At 33.1% G+C, this 17,420-nt stretch overlaps 1 protein-coding gene across 1 annotated transcript in view; it reads right to left on the bottom strand.

Annotated features, from left to right (window-relative positions):
- rk (G-protein coupled receptor rickets) overlaps positions 1-17,420 on the bottom strand; it is a 244,405-nt gene that overhangs the window by 209,948 nt on the left and 17,037 nt on the right. The window lies entirely within an intron of this gene.

Genomic DNA, 17,420 nt, shown 5'->3' with positions numbered 1-17,420 from the left:
CGGAGAAACTTATTTCTCATTTTTTTCTATAGAAAAAAATTCGGAGAACCTTAGTTCTCAGTTTTTTCTATAGAAAAAAATTCGGAGAACCTTAGTTCTCAGTTTTTTCTATAGAAAAAAATTCGGAGAACCTTAGTTCTCATTTTTTTCTATAGAAAAAAATTCGGAGAACCTTAGTTCTCATTTTTTTCAATAGAAAAAAATTCGGAGAACCTTAGTTCTGATTTTTTTCAATAGAAAAAAATTCGGAGAACCTTAGTTCTGATTTTTTTCTATAGAAAAAAAAATTCGGAGAACCTTAGTTCTGATTTTTTTCTATAGAAAAAAATTCGGAGAACCTTAGTTCTCATTTTTTTTCTATAGAAAAAAATTCGGAGAACTTCAGTTCTCATTTTTTTTTCGAGAACCTTAGTTCTCATTTTTTTCTATAGAAAAAAATTCGGAGAACCTTAGTTCTCATGTTTTCTATAGAAAAAAATTCGGAGAACTTTAGTTCTCATTTTTTTCTATACAAAAAATTCGGAGAAACTTATTTCTCATTTTTTTCTATAGAAAAAAATTCGGAGAACCTTAGTTTTCATTTTTTTCTATAGAATAAAATTCGGAGAACCTTAGTTCTCATTTTTTTCTATAGAATAAAATTCGGAGAACCTTAGTTCTCATTTTTTTCTATAGAAAAAAATTCGGAGAACCTTAGTTCCCATTTTCTCTATAGAAAAAAATTCGGAGAACCTTAGTTCTCATTTTTTTTTTCTATAGAAAAAAATTCGGAGAACCTTAGTTCTCATTTTTTTTCTATAGAAAAAAATTCGGAGAACCTTAGCTCTCATTTTTTTTCTATAGAAAAAAATTCGTAGAACCTTAGTTCTCATTTTTTTTCTATAGAAAAAAATTCGGAGAACCTTAGTTCACATTTTTTTCTATAGAAAAAAATTCGGAGAACCTTAGTTCTCATTTTTTTGTATAGAAAAAAATTCGGAGAACCATAGTTCTCATTTATTTCTATAGAAAAAAATTCGGAGAACCTTAGTTCTCATTTTTTCTATAGAAAAAAATTCGGAGAACCTTAGTTCTCATTTTTTTCTATAGAAAAAAATTCGGAGAACCTTAGTTCTCATTTTTTTCTATAGAAAAAAATTCGGAGAACCTTAGTTCTCATTTTTTTCGATAGAAAAAAATTCGGAGAACCTTAGTTCTCATTTTTTTCGATAGAAAAAAATTCGGAGAACCTTAGTTCTCATTTTTTTCGATAGAAAAAAATTCGGAGAACCTTAGTTCTCATTTTTTTCGATAGAAAAAAATTCGGAGAACCTTAGTTCTCATTTTTTTCGATAGAAAAAAATTCGGAGAACCTTAGTTCTCATTTTTTTCGATAGAAAAAAATTCGGAGAACCTTAGTTCTCATTTTTTTCGATAGAGAAAAATTCGGAGAACCTTAGTTCTCATTTTTTTCGATAGAAAAAAATTCGGAGAACCTTAGTTCTCATTTTTTTCGATAGAGAACCTTAGTTCTCATTTTTTTTCTATAGAAAAAAATTCGGAGAACCTTAGTTCTCATTTTTTTCTATAGAAAAAAATTCGGAGAACCTTAATTCTCATTTTTTTCTATAGAAAAAAAATTCGGAGAACCTTAGTTCTCATTTTTTTCTATAGAAAAAAATTCGGAGAACCTTAGTTCTCATTTTTTTTCTATAGAAAAAAATTCGTAGAACCTTAGTTCTCATTTTTTTTCTATAGAAAAAAATTCGGAGAACCTTAGTTCTCATTTTTTTCTATAGAAAAAAATTCGGAGAACCTTAGTTCTCATTTTTTTCTATAGAAAAAAATTCGGAGAACCATAGTTCTCATTTATTTCTATAGAAAAAAATTCGGAGAACCTTAGTTCTCATTTTTTTCTACAGAAAAAAATTCGGAGAACCTTAGTTCTCATTTTTTTCTATAGAAAAAAATTCGGAGAACCTTAGTTCTCATTTTTTTTCTATAGAAAAAAAATTCGGATAACCTTAGTTCTCATTTTTTTCTATAGAAAAAAATTCGGAGAACCTTAGTTCTCATTTTTTTCTATAGAAAAAAATTCGGAGAACCTTAGTTCTCATTTTTTTCTATAGAAAAAAATTCGGAGAACCTTAGTTCTCATTTTTTTCTATAGAAAAAAATTCGGAGAACCTTAGTTCTCATTTTTTTCTATAGAAAAAAATTCGGAGAACCTTAGTTCTCATTTTTTTCGATAGAAAAAAATTCGGAGAACCTTAGTTCTCATTTTTTTCGATAGAAAAAAATTCGGAGAACCTTAGTTCTCATTTTTTTCGATAGAAAAAAATTCGGAGAACCTTAGTTCTCATTTTTTTCGATAGAAAAAAATTCGGAGAACCTTAGTTCTCATTTTTTTCGATAGAAAAAAATTCGGAGAACCTTAGTTCTCATTTTTTTCGATAGAAAAAAATTCGGAGAACCTTAGTTCTCATTTTTTTCGATAGAGAAAAATTCGGAGAACCTTAGTTCTCATTTTTTTCGATAGAAAAAAATTCGGAGAACCTTAGTTCTCATTTTTTTCGATAGAGAACCTTAGTTCTCATTTTTTTTCTATAGAAAAAAATTCGGAGAACCTTAGTTCTCATTTTTTTCTATAGAAAAAAATTCGGAGAACCTTAATTCTCATTTTTTTCTATAGAAAAAAAATTCGGAGAACCTTAGTTCTCATTTTTTCTATAGAAAAAAATTCGGAGGACCGTAGTTCTCATTTTTTTCTATAGAAAAAAATTCGGAGAACCTTAGTTCTCATTTTTTCAACATTGCTTTTTCAAGAAAAGATCAATTAACGAATGTCTAGGTAGCCTCTCTCTCGTTGACATTTTCCTTTATAATTTATTACTCATCATACTTTGTTTATTTGTTTAGTAGTTCTCCTCTTTCGACTTGAGTGTTTATTTATTATTTCTTTTCATGTGGCAATAATAAATATTTGTATTTCAATTCAGCCAAATGCCGGATGAAAACATTTTGTAATCATATTTGTCGCTTTCCTCTTTTTGAAACGCAGCAATCAAATTAATCATATTTTTTATTTTGATAGCTTTACATCACTCTTTTTTGGGAACATTTATCTACTTTGAATTGCATGATTTCATACAATTTACCAATAGATTTATTTAATGAAATTGATTCATTTGCGTTCTGCTTTTTAATCGCATTTTTTGGGGAAAGATTTTTCTTTTGATGTGTTTGAGTTATGGATGCAGTAAATAAACAAAATACAAATGTAAACAGCAATATGCACAAATCCATCATTTTCCGCAGTTTAATTTTATTATTTGGCATCCATGGCGTATACAGCATGGCAACAGTTATACACACCCTGTTACCTTGGTTATTAAATCTATGGTAAATTAAACACATTTTTAATTTGTTATAATATTTGACTTTACACCTCTTAATCCCACAGCAAAATTGTTACAATTTTATTTAATCTGTAGCCTCAGTAGGTCACAAAAGATATAAAATTCGCAAAGATTAAAAGTCCATTCACAAATCCTTGTCATTGTCATTTCATCGGCTCCATAAATTGTTTCAACATTTGCCCATGTTACTAAACTGCCGGCAGATAATGATATCTTCAACTGTGTACTTTGTTTCCAAAGTGAAACAGTTTTCTTTGGAAAAATGCCAAAAATAAAATTCTTTGCAGTCCACAAAAAAGACATATTGAATCATAAAAACCAGAATACTGTTAAAACTTCCACAATAAGAGGTAACACGTGTAAGGCAATTAAAAATGATTATTTTGCAACTCATAGGAATTTTATCAGTAATATTAAAATTTTTTTCATAAAAAAAATAAAAACAAAATCATAAGTGGAACAGGTAATCCCTATTAAACAAAAAGTAGGCTAGCACTTGCCAATGTTACGGAACAAAACAACAACAACAACAACAATTCAAATCTATTTTGTGTAAAGGTAAGCAGTGTTAGGCCGAGTATCCTCATATAAAATTCACATGAAATTGTTACTCTACTCATTTGTTTGATTGAGATGTTAAACATAGCCCAAAGACCCATTTCAACTATTATTGACATTTCCCTATGTGTCATCTGGTGATGTGACCTTGGCAGGTTATGGTTAAATCCAGGAAATTACATAACTGAATTTTTAACAACTGTATTTTTTAACATAAAGTAGGTTGACTTATCAATTTATTTTGACGAAAGGCATGTGACATATTTATATTTTCTGGGTATTTGCAAAGGGAAACTTACCCAACCGTAGCAAAACCTTGTAAATAAGTAGCACGTAAATCCCGAAATGTACATATGTACATATGTATTAATCAAAATTAAAAATAGCATATGTGAGTCCAGAAGAGTATTGAGGTTGTTTATTTGTTCCAATCTTTGCTTGTAATGGAGCTATTTCATATTGAAAATTGTTAAAATCGTACAGTATTTAAGGATTGGATCCTGAACTAAAAATCTGTAACATGAAATCTGAAATTTTTTTTATTTTATTGTATATCTTCTATTCGACAGTGTCAGAAATAGTGAAACATTCGATTTACGTATCGTTTTGTATATTATTTCATACCTTTTTCCAAAGGTCTAACTTTTTTAGAGGTCTACAGTGTCACAAATAGTAAAAAAAAAATAATGAAACAATCGAAGTTAGCGGGTTGGTCGATGAGCACAAGTAGAACAAGTCGCTACATCATCTGAAGATTTGCAATATTGGAGCCGGAATAAGTGAATTGTGGGTAAAGATTAACCATGGAAAGAAATTTACCTTTCTTTACGCAAGTTGTTTTAATCGAAACCCCGGGAGTGACAGGGCGAAAAGAAGAGTACTACTTCGCAGTAGAAATCTTCCTGTCAAAGAGAAACCACCACAATTGCAATGAATAATGTCCGTTCGTTATGAAATCTCCATGGTAATCCTGAAACAGCTGGATGAGCCGTGAGTTGAGTATCTAATTAAATTTCTAAACCTGTCCCTAGTCACACACATCGTTTCCGAAGTCTGGAAATGGGTAGGGTGGTCCCGTTACTGATGGCAGGTAAGAATTCAAGGTTTTACTCCTCCCCAGCGTCAGAAAAAGCTTTCCAGCTGCCGATCATTAGCACGACAACACTGCTGCACGCCATTTCCACACATATTAGTCGGAGACAGTGTTGGTGGCGCTCCACTTACACTGCGACACAAAATCGAGGTGAAAATCTGGGGCAGCGATAATTCCTTTTGGCGATGAAAGCCTTTGGTGAGTATATTAAGAATCCCGTAGGACAGATCCGCCGTGAGTCGAACTTCCGAGTTATGACGTGATGAAGTTTCTGCTGAAGACCCTGTAAGGCATCAGAAATTAGCGTTATATCCTTGTTAATTGTTGTTTTAGCTTATTTATGACATGACATGTCTTCAGTCAAATTGAGTGAGGATTATTTTCGTAGATAATTTTGACCTTCTAACTCGCTTCTTTCAAAATCAATTAGTTGTCAATGAGAATCGTACAAACAAACGTTGACAATGACCAGAACAGTGACAGAAATGGTAACAGTGAATAATCAATTTTCGAAGAAAATCATGTTCAGATGTGAAACACATTTTCACCTCAGTAGATTCGTAAATAAGCACATTTGTTGCATTGGACAAATGGTGATCCAACTCTGTCTGCCGAAAAACTCAAAGGAGGCCAATGCGATAGTTACTATGATTGGTGTCCCCTGCCGTAAGATGATAACTAGACATCGGATTTTGCATATTTGCATATTTTTTATTAATAAAGATACGAAAATTCTGATTGGACCAAAATTCGTTTTGAAGAAAACTGAACGCAATGACAGGCTCATATTTTTTATTTTTTTTTTTGCATATTTGCATATTTGCATATTTTGCATATGCCCAAAATATGCAAAAAATATGCAAAAAATATGCAAAATATGCAAAATATGCAAAAATCATCAAATTAAATTTGGAAAGTCATCAAAAAGTGTTCTAAATTAAGTTTATTGCCGTTAAACGTCGATTTCTTAGCAGATTATCATGTTATTAATTATTATTCCGCCACAGCAATAAATCGGGACTAAAAGACTTAGAAAATTTCCTATCCCAGCCTTCTTATTACAACATAAGTTGCTTTCTAATACAAATTTCTTCAAAAAATCAATCAGAAAGGTCAAAATGTACGTATCCAAATATGTTGATAGTTTCTGCTGGCCAAAATTGTCTGACAGAATAACAAATGAGCTAGAAATTAAGACTAAGAAAATATTGAAAATTGCATAAAATCTTTCATATTTTACTAAAAACATATAACATATAAAAAACATATACAGGGCAATCGTGAATATTTCCCTCTGAATTTTCCGCACGGAAAATAATTTTAAAAAGTGAAATTCTTTTAAAATCAATATTTGTTAAAAGTTGAAGACTACTAGATTCGCTTCATTATGGCGTATTCTAGTCGAATCGACAAAAATATTCCCTTATTGGGCATTAATATGGAAATAAAAAATTGTGAAATTGGGTAAAGGAAACAAATTCTGCACGGAATTTTTATTCATGTTTGCACTGATAACTTTATTTTAATACCCTAAGGGTATTATGTCTTAGTAAATGAGTGTGCAACATGCAAAATAAAACGGAATAGACCCACAGTTCCTTTTGATGATCTGCATAGATTCGCACTTAGCCATGTCTCTTTGAAAACAAAGTACAGGTCACATTTATAGACCAATTCGCAAAAAATTGGAGATTTTTTGGCCCTAGAGCGATCCCTATTTCGGTAAGAATTGATTCAGATTTGGATATTGCTCCCATATATACAGTACATTCGCGATAATCCGTACACGTCAGGTTTCGGCGGTGTCCGAATTATCAAATTGTTCGGATTAACGAATTGTAAAGAAAATAAATTATTTTATATGATTAAATCACTCGTGGAAGTTATATAATAATACTTTTTATACCCTCAGCCTTTAGGCTAAAGAGGGTATTTACACTTTGATACGGCCAAAAATGTGCCTCATCGAAATAATGGTTTTAGACCCCAAGTATGTTTGTACGATATCCGTTTCAGACAATTTTGAGTCGATCTAGCAATGTCCGTCCGTCTGTCTGTCTGGCTGGCTGGTGCGCACGGTAACTATAGAACGGATCAATCGATTCGGTTCAAATTTTGGGTATCGAAATATTTTGTGCAGATTTGATTTAAGTTCGAAGATGGGCCATATCGACCCACTCCTTCAGGTACCTTCCCCACAAAAGTTCAAAAATGTTCGGAAAAATTGTCCGCACGATAACTCTTGAAGGGAGTAACCGAATTAGTCCATACTTTGCACATCGTGAAATTTCTACCAGACATAGATGAGGTTCCAATATGGACCCTATTGATTCACTCTTTCGGGTACCTCCCACACAAAATTTTGCTTAAGTGCAGTTTAAGGCCTGCTCTCGAATCGCTTTGATTTTTGTTGCAGCCACTTGTATTCACTACCCCCATTACGACGATATAATTTTTTTCAGGAGCAAGTCCATATATCCTCAGAAATCAGCACGAAAACTGCAAACAACCTATATAATACCATGTGTCGTAGTTGGAGTGCACGATAACTCTCGAACGGATCAACATATTTGGTTAAAATGTTGGGTCTTTCAATATTTTGTCCAAACTTAGAGGATAGACCATATCGGTCCATTCCTTCCGGTACCTCCCCCACAAAGGTTCAAAATTTTTCGCCAAGATTGTGGGCATGATAACTATAGGAGGGAATAACCGAATTGAGCCAAACTTAGCTATTGGTAATATTAATTTCAGGCATAGATCGAGTTCTAATATGGACTATGTCGGTTCACTCATGTGAGTACCTTCCACACAAAATTTGGAAAAGTATAGTTTAACAACTCCTCTCTGATCTTATTAATTTGTGACGCAGCAGGTTGCACTTGCGGCCCCTGTTACAATGTTGTAATTTTTTTTCGTGAGATAATGACCCAAAAAGGTCCAGAAAATCCTACCGGCACCACCTAAACTGGCTAATGTGTAAAATAACCCTTTAAGAGAGAAATCTATTTAGCTTAAACTTTGTAAATTGAAAAGTAAAATTGTAATATATTTAAATTCAGAAAATTAAGTACAACATATTTAATTATATAGTCTGTAAGGAAAATATCCATAGGGCCATTATTACATGTGTTCTTTCACTATCTGATGGATTTGAAAACGCAAAATAAACCAATTTGGAGGCATTAAAAATATAATATTTACAAGGAGTGTTAATGCCAAGAAGCTCCTCTTTGAAATTCAATCATCACTTATAACTTTAGGTTAACCGAGACGCTATAAATCTGTTTGGTAAATCCAAAATATAACAAAAGAAGACTTATAATAATGGGGGATAGACTAATAAAGAAAGAAAAAAATATTTCCTACAAATTTGTATTAGGTCCGAATATGTACTACATCGGATCACTCCTATGGGTACACCCTACCCAAAGTTTGGAAAAAATGCACTCGTCTTGGATCATTATGAATTTTGTTGCAACATGTAGTTTTTTGCGGCCCTTTCCATCCTGGAAAATTTTCCCAACAGCTAAAAAACCTACAAAAGTATTGTGTTAATTTTTTTTCTTCGGGTACGTGGCTGAGGGTATATCTCTGTCGGCTCAGCTGGCTGATACTTTCTTACTTGTTTAAATTGTAATTGCTAATACCGAACACTTAAATGAAAGTGCTCTAAGTGTAAAAAATAGTGAGATTTTTCTACTCGACAATCCGGACATTTTTACTGGCTTTGTCCGTATTTGTTCCAGAAAAAGCCAACCAGATTGTGAAAGTAGAGCTAGCTAATATGACATTTTTAAAGTTTACATCAGGATGTAAGCAAAACAAGAGACAGATGTGGAATTTCATCGTTTTGTAAATTAATATTCCTTGAAATCTTTGCCTTTTAGGTGTATAGTGCATTTGGCAACTTTAATGACAATATTGCGGCGAATATTTTTCTTAATAATCTTAATCTTAATATTTATGTATTTATATCCTATACAACAAGACTAACGTGTCATTAAAGGTTTGTCCTAATTTTCACTAAATGTTGCTGAAACTATTTTTTTACCAACTTCTCCATTAAACAACTGTCGAAGCATTGGTAATTATTAGTAAAAATTATCGAGTACACGGACAGGTATAAATTAAACAATTGTGTATACAAAAGGGTTACGACTTTTCGACTGTGTTATCAAAATTGTTTTTCTGTAGCAGGAATGAATGAACTATATTTTTTAGCATTCCAAATGCTTTTCTAGCAGAAATATGTGAGTGGTTTTGCCATGTTAAAGATAATTCCAAGGTTTTTGACTTATTTTACCACTATCACGCTATTGTGTGGTTTTTGTAAGTGATGTCATTTTGCACTAATCATTGGGTGTTCTTCAATTTGCGTATTATTCATCGTGGAAGGGTATAACAATAATGCATTACTTTTCGCTGAGGAGTGAACATTTCCCAATTCTGCATTAAGCGGTTGTATGCGTACAATATAGATCGATATTATAAAATTATGTATTTTTAGTGCATTAAACTAAAACCATGTCATCAATATGGAAGCGGCAGTTAGAACAGAAATTGCCAATTTATGTCTGTATATACTGAATAAAGAACTAAACACTATAAGATATATTCAAATCTAATATGTGGATATTCAAAACGTATACTTCTAATTATAGTTATATCCCAGAACCTGGAATCGTAAATGGTATTATAGTACTTTTTCCCTCCTTGTGCTAAAAAACAAACCCTTTTCCAAAAACTAGAAAAAACTGCGCTTTAATTTAAACAAAAATTGCGATGACTAACTCCAGTTCCTTTGTTTTACTGCTAGACAATTTTGGCGAGTAGAAACTATCACCGTATTTGGTTACGTTGATTTTGACATTTCTGATAGTGTTTTTGAAAATTTTCCATTACCTACATTTGTATAGGAAGCAACTTATGTTGTAATAGGAATGCTGGGTTATTTGACATTTTCTCACCTTGTGAAAACTGATTTAATTCTTATTAGTCCAGATTTATTGCTGCGGTGGAATATCTGGAGAGTCTCAATAACATAATAATCTGCAAACAACTGTGTTAAACGGCAAAAAACTTAATTTAGAACGCTTTTTTATTATTTTCCAAATTTAGTTGACGATTTTCGTCAAAAAACATTTGCATAATTAGCATATTTTTTGCATATATTTAGCATATTTTTTGCATGTTTTTGATATGACCCCAAAAATCGAAAAATTGACCCTCAAAACGCCTAGATCCAAAATTTTAGTCCAATCGGATAAGAAATAACAAGTAAAAAAGCTTTAAGTTCGGCCGGGCCGAACTTTTCATACCCTCCACCATAAAATATTCTGAACTAAAATGGAATGATTAGTTTTCATTCCTGTCCCCAACTTTAAGTGGGTACGTTAAAATGTCAGATAATGTACATAAAATGTTTCATTCGGTAGGCCCTTTTTTATGTTGCCTATATCTAACTATGTATGTTGACAATTTTTGGTGGGCTAGAAATTGGGAGGTACCGTTATATAGGGGTTATAATAAAACATGGATCTATGTTGACAGTTTTTGATGGTAGCCTTTAATGTCAAATAACTCCTAATTCGGTTAAAAATTGTATCTAGAATCCTCAAAATACCGAAAATCGCTACATAACGTGGGAACTTCAAATGTCATTAACAGCTAGTTCGGAGGTATCTGGGCTATACGAAAATATGAACTTAAATGAACAATTTTTGTTGGCTTTTAAATTGATATACAATTACAATTATTTTTTCTCTTTTTTTCTCTTGCAAATTAAGATTTTAGTGGAGATGAAACTTAGGGCTGAAAACCGAGATTTTTGGTTTGAAACAGAATAAAATAATGGGAAATGTAACATTTGATAACAATTCGAAATATTTTCTTATAAATACTATTGGGACTGAACATTTTATCGATGCAATACTATAATTTTATCATACCGAAATGTTGAGTTTTCATCATATCAAAGATGGTTTAAATTTGTGTTCTGAACTTGTCGATCGATCTTTCCAGGAAATTTACCCGTGAAATGATGATTGTAGTTATGTAGTAGTACTGATGATTGTAGTTATCCTGACGAGAATAATGATGACGAAGAGTATTCCTTTTAAATAGCGATGATTATGGAACTTTCATAAGATGATTACGGAATTTTCATCAGACGATTATGGAGCGTTCATTAGATGATTACGGAACTTTCATCAGGCGATTATGAAACTTTGTACTAGTACCAAAATTTAGAATGTTTCACAAGTCTGAATGATCGTTAAAGGTGTTCGCCTCACAAAGTTTCTTTTGGTTTTATGGGATTTGGAAGTTCTTAACAAAATCCAACAGCAGTAGACAGGTACAGTTGTTACCAACGAGTGTTAAGGCTGCTCCCTCGTGGTGTACAATACCGCCTAAATTATGATATACATTAACACTTTTCAATATGTTTGTAAAATTTAATTACTTTTTTTAAAATCAATTAAAACTTGTAATTAATTAAAACTGGGAAATGCTATGCCGTTTATAGATTTAGAGGTTATAACTGTCAACTTTTGATCAGGATTATGATGTTCACTCTCGGAAGATTAATTGCAAAAGAACGCATTAGAAAAAACTTGTTAATATCAAGCTTCTTGAGACCCATTTTATGAGACAAGTGGTTCAACATAAAAATTGGAGTTGCCAGATCGTCATGAAGCAAATTTATAATTATAAAATCGATAAATTTATCGTGGTGAACATGTATGTACATATGACCGTTAAATGTTTAGTGCCAAAATGATAAAGGTTTGAATAGAACAAGTAAAAAAGTATCAGTCGACATTGCCGACAGAGATATACCCTCCTCCTGGATTGAAATACTTTTTTTTCCAAAAAAAAAAAAAAAACTTACGTATTTAGGGTGGTTTTCAAAACAATATGGATAGGATTAAAGCACAAACATTTGCGGGGATATCGATAGATAGGGTTTTTTAAGCTGAGTGTCGACAATATTTAGAGTACCATTTTAGCGAATATTTTCGAACTTTTGTGAGGGAGGTACCGGAAGGTCCACTCCTTCCACCTTCGAATTTCATCTAATATTCGAAGAAATATTACGATGTACAAAGTGTGGACGAATGCAGTATTCGGTTCGAGCTCTCCAGTCACTACATATGGTGCCATAGGGGGTTTTACAACTTTCGGGCTTTTTCTAAAGAAGTATGGACTTGCCCTTGAAAAAACTTTTACTGTCATAATTGAGGCAGCGTATGCAAGTTGCTTCAACAAAAAAAGTGATTCGGGAGCAGGTCTTAAAGTGAATTTATTCAAAAATGTGTGTGGGAGGTACCCGACGGAGTGGACAAATATAGTCCATATTCGAACCTGACCTATACCTGGTAGATATATTAGGATGTGTAAAGTATGGACCAAATCTGTCACTCCCATCAAGAGTTATCGTACGCACAATTTTTCCGAACATTTTTGAACTTTTGTGGGGGAGGTACCTGAATGAGCGGACCGATATGTCTTATCTTCGAACTTAAACTAAGTTTGCACAAAATATTACGAAGGCCACATTTTGGACCGATGCGGCAGATCCGTTCGAGAGTAATCTTACGCTCCAACCACTACACACGGTGTCACAGGGGTTTTTTGCACCATTCAGGCTATTTTCTCAGGAAGTATGGACTTGCCCCTGATGAAGCTTGTACCGTCGTATGGGGGGCAGTGAGTATAAGTTGCTACAACAAAAATCAAAGCGATTCGAGAGCAGTCGCTAAACTGAACTTTTCCGAAATTTTGTGTTGGAGGTAGCCGAAGGAGTGGACCGATTGAGTCCATATTGAAACCTTATCTTAGTATGGTACACATTTCACGATGTGTACACGCAGAGAAAAAATATTTTTCGCTTTTGTTGGAACAAAAATATCTGTTTTGATTCCAAAAATGTATTTGTTTTGTTCAAACATTGTAATCCAAATCCAAAAATACCATCTTTTGTTCCAAACATAGAAAACAAAAACAACTTTCGAATTTCCGCAAGATTGTAAAAATCGTTAGCAATACCGATTGTAGAAACTATCATAATCTAATTTTGTTCACAAAAAGTATTGTCAACCCAGAAAACCAGCCCAGAAATGTTTGATTTGAGTGTATATACTTCTCATATACACTTTTCACATAACTTGGATATAAATGTCGCCTATAATATTGCAATCATTGATGAACACAATACATGGTTTGCTGCATTGGCTGACAACAAAGACAAACAAAAAGCCACAAGCACCCACCACAACATAAGGAATAATTAAACACCATAACAAACTCCGGTATAACACCAAACCTCAAAGCACAATGAAGATAGAAGAATGAAACAAAACAGAAACAAATAAAAACAAGAGTCTCATTGTTGGTATACATACACACAAAAACAAAGATAAAGGCATCATGTCATACAAACAAAACTCACCATAATTGTTTTTTTCAACATGGCATCGAATAGCGAGAGAAGAGAAAACATTGTCCAAGAAAAGAGAAAACTATTGCCCAGTTGACAAAAACTATTTTTGGATTTAACAAAACCCAATTGTTGAAATCACAATACTACATTTGGAATTTAACAATATCTTTACAATACATATTTTGCTCTTCGAATATTGTTGGATCAATCATATTTTTTTCTCTGCGTGTATGGACCAAATCGGTTACTCCCTTCAAGAGTTATCGTGCGCACAAATTTTCCGAACATTTTCGAAATTTCATGGGGGAGGTACCGGAAGGAGTGGACCGATATAGCCATCTTCGAAATTGAACTAAGTTTGGGCAAAATATCACGAAAGCCAAAATTTGAACCGATTTGGTTCATCCGTTCGAGAGTTATCGTGCGCTCCAGCCAGCCAGCCAGACAGACAAAGAGACGGACGGACATTGCTCAATCGACTCCAAATTGTCTGAAACACATTTCGTCCAAACATACTTGGGGTTAGACCATTATTTCGATGAGGCACATTTTGCCCGTATGAAAGTGTATATACCCTCGTTAGCATAAATGCTGAGGGTATAAAAATAAGTAAGGTTAAAGCTTCTCATAGCCTTGTAATAATCGGGGTGCACTCAGTGATATGAGAGAAGTATCCCTTGTCCCGTATGCGATTTTTTTGGAACAATTATATTCTATTATACGAATAAAAGCTACACTTCTGATAATAATTCAAGGAATTCTTGGGCAATCAATACTTTTCAACCCTATAAATTTCTTGAACCGGATGGTGTCATTCCGGCAACGCTCCGGAGCGCACCGTAGTTTTTTGAACAAAAACAGGGTAAATGCAAAAAGACCATGAAAACGCACCAATATCGATTAGTTGTCAATGACCTAAAATTTTCTGAGCGACATTTTTGCAGAACATGTCGAAGCTGTAAAATGTCATCTTGAGGTACTTTTATTGCGGCTCTTGAAATAAAGGACGAAAATGACATGGAAGGAAGCGAGTTAGACTGTCAAAATGTTCTACGATAATGATCCTTATTAGATTTGACTGAAGACATGTCATATCAAAAATAAGCCAAAACAACAGCGAAGAAGATGTAAAGCTAATTTCTGATGGCTTATAGGGTCTCCAGTGAAAAATTCATCACGCCGTAACTTAAAAGTTCAACTCACGGTGGATTTGCCCTTTGGAGTTCTGTAAATACTCATGAAGGGCTTTCACCCCTCAAGTAGTTTCCACCCCCCCCCCCCCAGACCTCCAGCTCCATTTTTTTGCACAGTGTATTTTATCGATTTTTATGCTCTAGATAGAGTTTTTCTTGTACAGATAAGTTATACTTCTTTAGGGCTACAATATTGGTAAATACATCAAGGCCAAATTTTGTTCGTTTCTTAGATAAAGGCCCGATAAATGCAAAAAAAATAATTTTTGCCCGGTTTAGATGAGCTTATAAAATCTGACAGGACAAAACCCATCGAGGGTTTTTGTAGCCTAAATATGTACTTTCAAAAAATTCATACTAGAAGTTATTTGCATTTTCAATGTTGCATAGTGTTATTAACGGTTTATTGGGTTTTCATTCCAATGAGATAAATTCAAGATTTAAATGCACGTTTTGTGTAGTTGAGTATTATATTGCACGAATTTTCTCTCAAGGAATATCTTATGAAAAAGAAAACATATAAGAAAAATAGTAAACTAGTACATATTTTATTCATTTTGAGCGGTATTGAAAACTACCCTCGAAGTCGGCAAGAATCAGAAACCCTGATCCTTACAAATTGGATTGATAGAATGCTGGAAAGCAGACTAATCAATTGTAACATTGGATAGATTTCCGTAAGGAAGCCAGTCACTAGAGGCACCCAACAGGGAGGAGTTTCTTGTACATATTTGTTGCTGTTTTATTAGCTATCTAATAATAAAATAGGAACAAAATTTGCACAGTGATATTGGATGCAATTTTCGCGATTTAAAATTTAAAATCAATTTTTATCAATGATTGTACACTTTGATTTTCGTGAATATTTTGTATTAAACTACGATTTTTTACAAAAATTCTAAGTCATATTTGGTAGTGGAGTTCGAATGATTACTATATACATACATATAGACTTTATAGGGTCGCTGATGATTATTTTAATGTGTTACAAACGCAAAAACAAACATAATATACTCTCCATACTCTGGTGAAAGGCTATCATCAGGTTTTAAAGAAACTGACACTTCTTGTCTATCATTCCCTTAGACAGAGTTACTATTTTCTTAACCCATTCTTAAATGGTTTCAAAACACAAAAACAAATTTCCAGTCGTTCTTAACTGTCTGCCCCAAAAATATTCCTCTAACAAAAATCCACAAATACACAGCCAACACTTATCGAGACTATCAAATACCAATAAAGAAAACCCATTTAAAGAAAACGATAAAAGTGCTTTGCACAATGACCCTTTAAGTGCAGTTACTTTTGCAGGAAAACAACAATTTCTGTGTTTGTGTGCAATTAAATGTCGTTTTGGGAAATGGTGAAAATACAAAGGCCATTTTTAAAGAAAAGAAAAAACAACTCAAAGCAAAAACATCAAATGCAAGCGAGTTTTTGTAAAATTTCAAGTATTTTAATTTTATTCCATTATTTTGTCTACAATTTGTTCCCCAAAGGGTTGCAACTTTTAGCAGCAACTTTTTTTCTTGTCATTGTAACCAAAAATATAATTGACTAAAAATTTTTTCTAAACGTTTTTGTTTTTTCTTTCTTACTTTGTGTCATTTCAGTTTTACGTCACATTTCCATTTTCCACTTAAGTTCTCCACTAATTACCAGCAATTTGACCTAAAGTTTCTTGAAGTTTTACTTTTGTCGTTCAAATGGAATGTCTAAAAAGAAAAAAGTATTTGTTTTTTTTTTTCTTTAACTTTAATTTGAAAACGGCGTCTGTATGCGTTCTTGTGGCATAATTAGTGGTCTAGCTGTAGACAAGAATATAAAAATGTATTTCAACAAAGTTGTGGCTGCGTTACAATTTCAAAAAAGGACCCATTGAGGAAAAAATATGTTATTACCAACTAAGTTTTTGTCATTAACATATTGCAGTTAAGAGGAGTTTTTAAAAGGTTTCTGATTTATTTTCAATAAAAAGAAAAAAAAAACAAGTTGAAATGAGGGAAATGAAATTTGGGTGTGGGAAAACAAATGTTTAAAAACGAAAAAGAACCTTATTTTTAATTTACACTGTGAACCGAAATTTTGGGGCAGAGATAATTCCTTTTGGGGATGAAAGCTCTTGGCGAGTATATTAAGAATCCCGAAGGACAGATCCGCCGACAAAATCGATTAGTTGTCAATGAGAATCGTACTTTAAATTTTCTGAGCGACATTTTTGCAGAACATTTCGAAGTTGAACAAGTAAAAAGTCGTTAAGTTCGGCCGGGCCGGACTTTTTATACCCTCCACCATACAATAGTCTTAATTAAAATGGAATAATTAGGGTCCTTTCACAATTCTCCTCCCACTATTGCTTTAATTACACTGTGAACACAAATGTTGGGGCAGAGATAATTCCTTTCGGAGATGAAAGCCCTTGGTGTGTGTATATTAAAAACCCCGAAGGACAGATGCGCCGTGAGTCGACCTTCCGCGTTATGGCGTGATGAAGTTTTTGCAAGATACCCTGTAAGCCATCAAGAATTAGCATTATATCTTTGTTTGTTGTTTTTGTAGAGCACTTAAGCAACAATGAACAAAGATATAACGCTAATTCCTAATGGCCCACAGGGTCTCTAACAAAAATTTCATCACGCCATAGCGCGGAAGTTCGACTCACGGCGGATCGGTCCTTCGGGGTTCATAATATACTCACCAAGGCCTTTTTTCCCTAAGAGGAATTTTCCGTG

The sequence above is a fragment of the Musca autumnalis genome, unplaced genomic scaffold, assembly GCF_047663935.1.
Source record: "Musca autumnalis isolate F117 unplaced genomic scaffold, ASM4766393v1 scaffold_2, whole genome shotgun sequence".
In the NCBI taxonomy this organism is placed as follows: domain Eukaryota; kingdom Metazoa; phylum Arthropoda; class Insecta; order Diptera; family Muscidae; genus Musca; species Musca autumnalis.
Note: the sequence above shows the minus strand (reverse complement) of the source record. Positions and strands in the feature narration are given on the sequence as shown.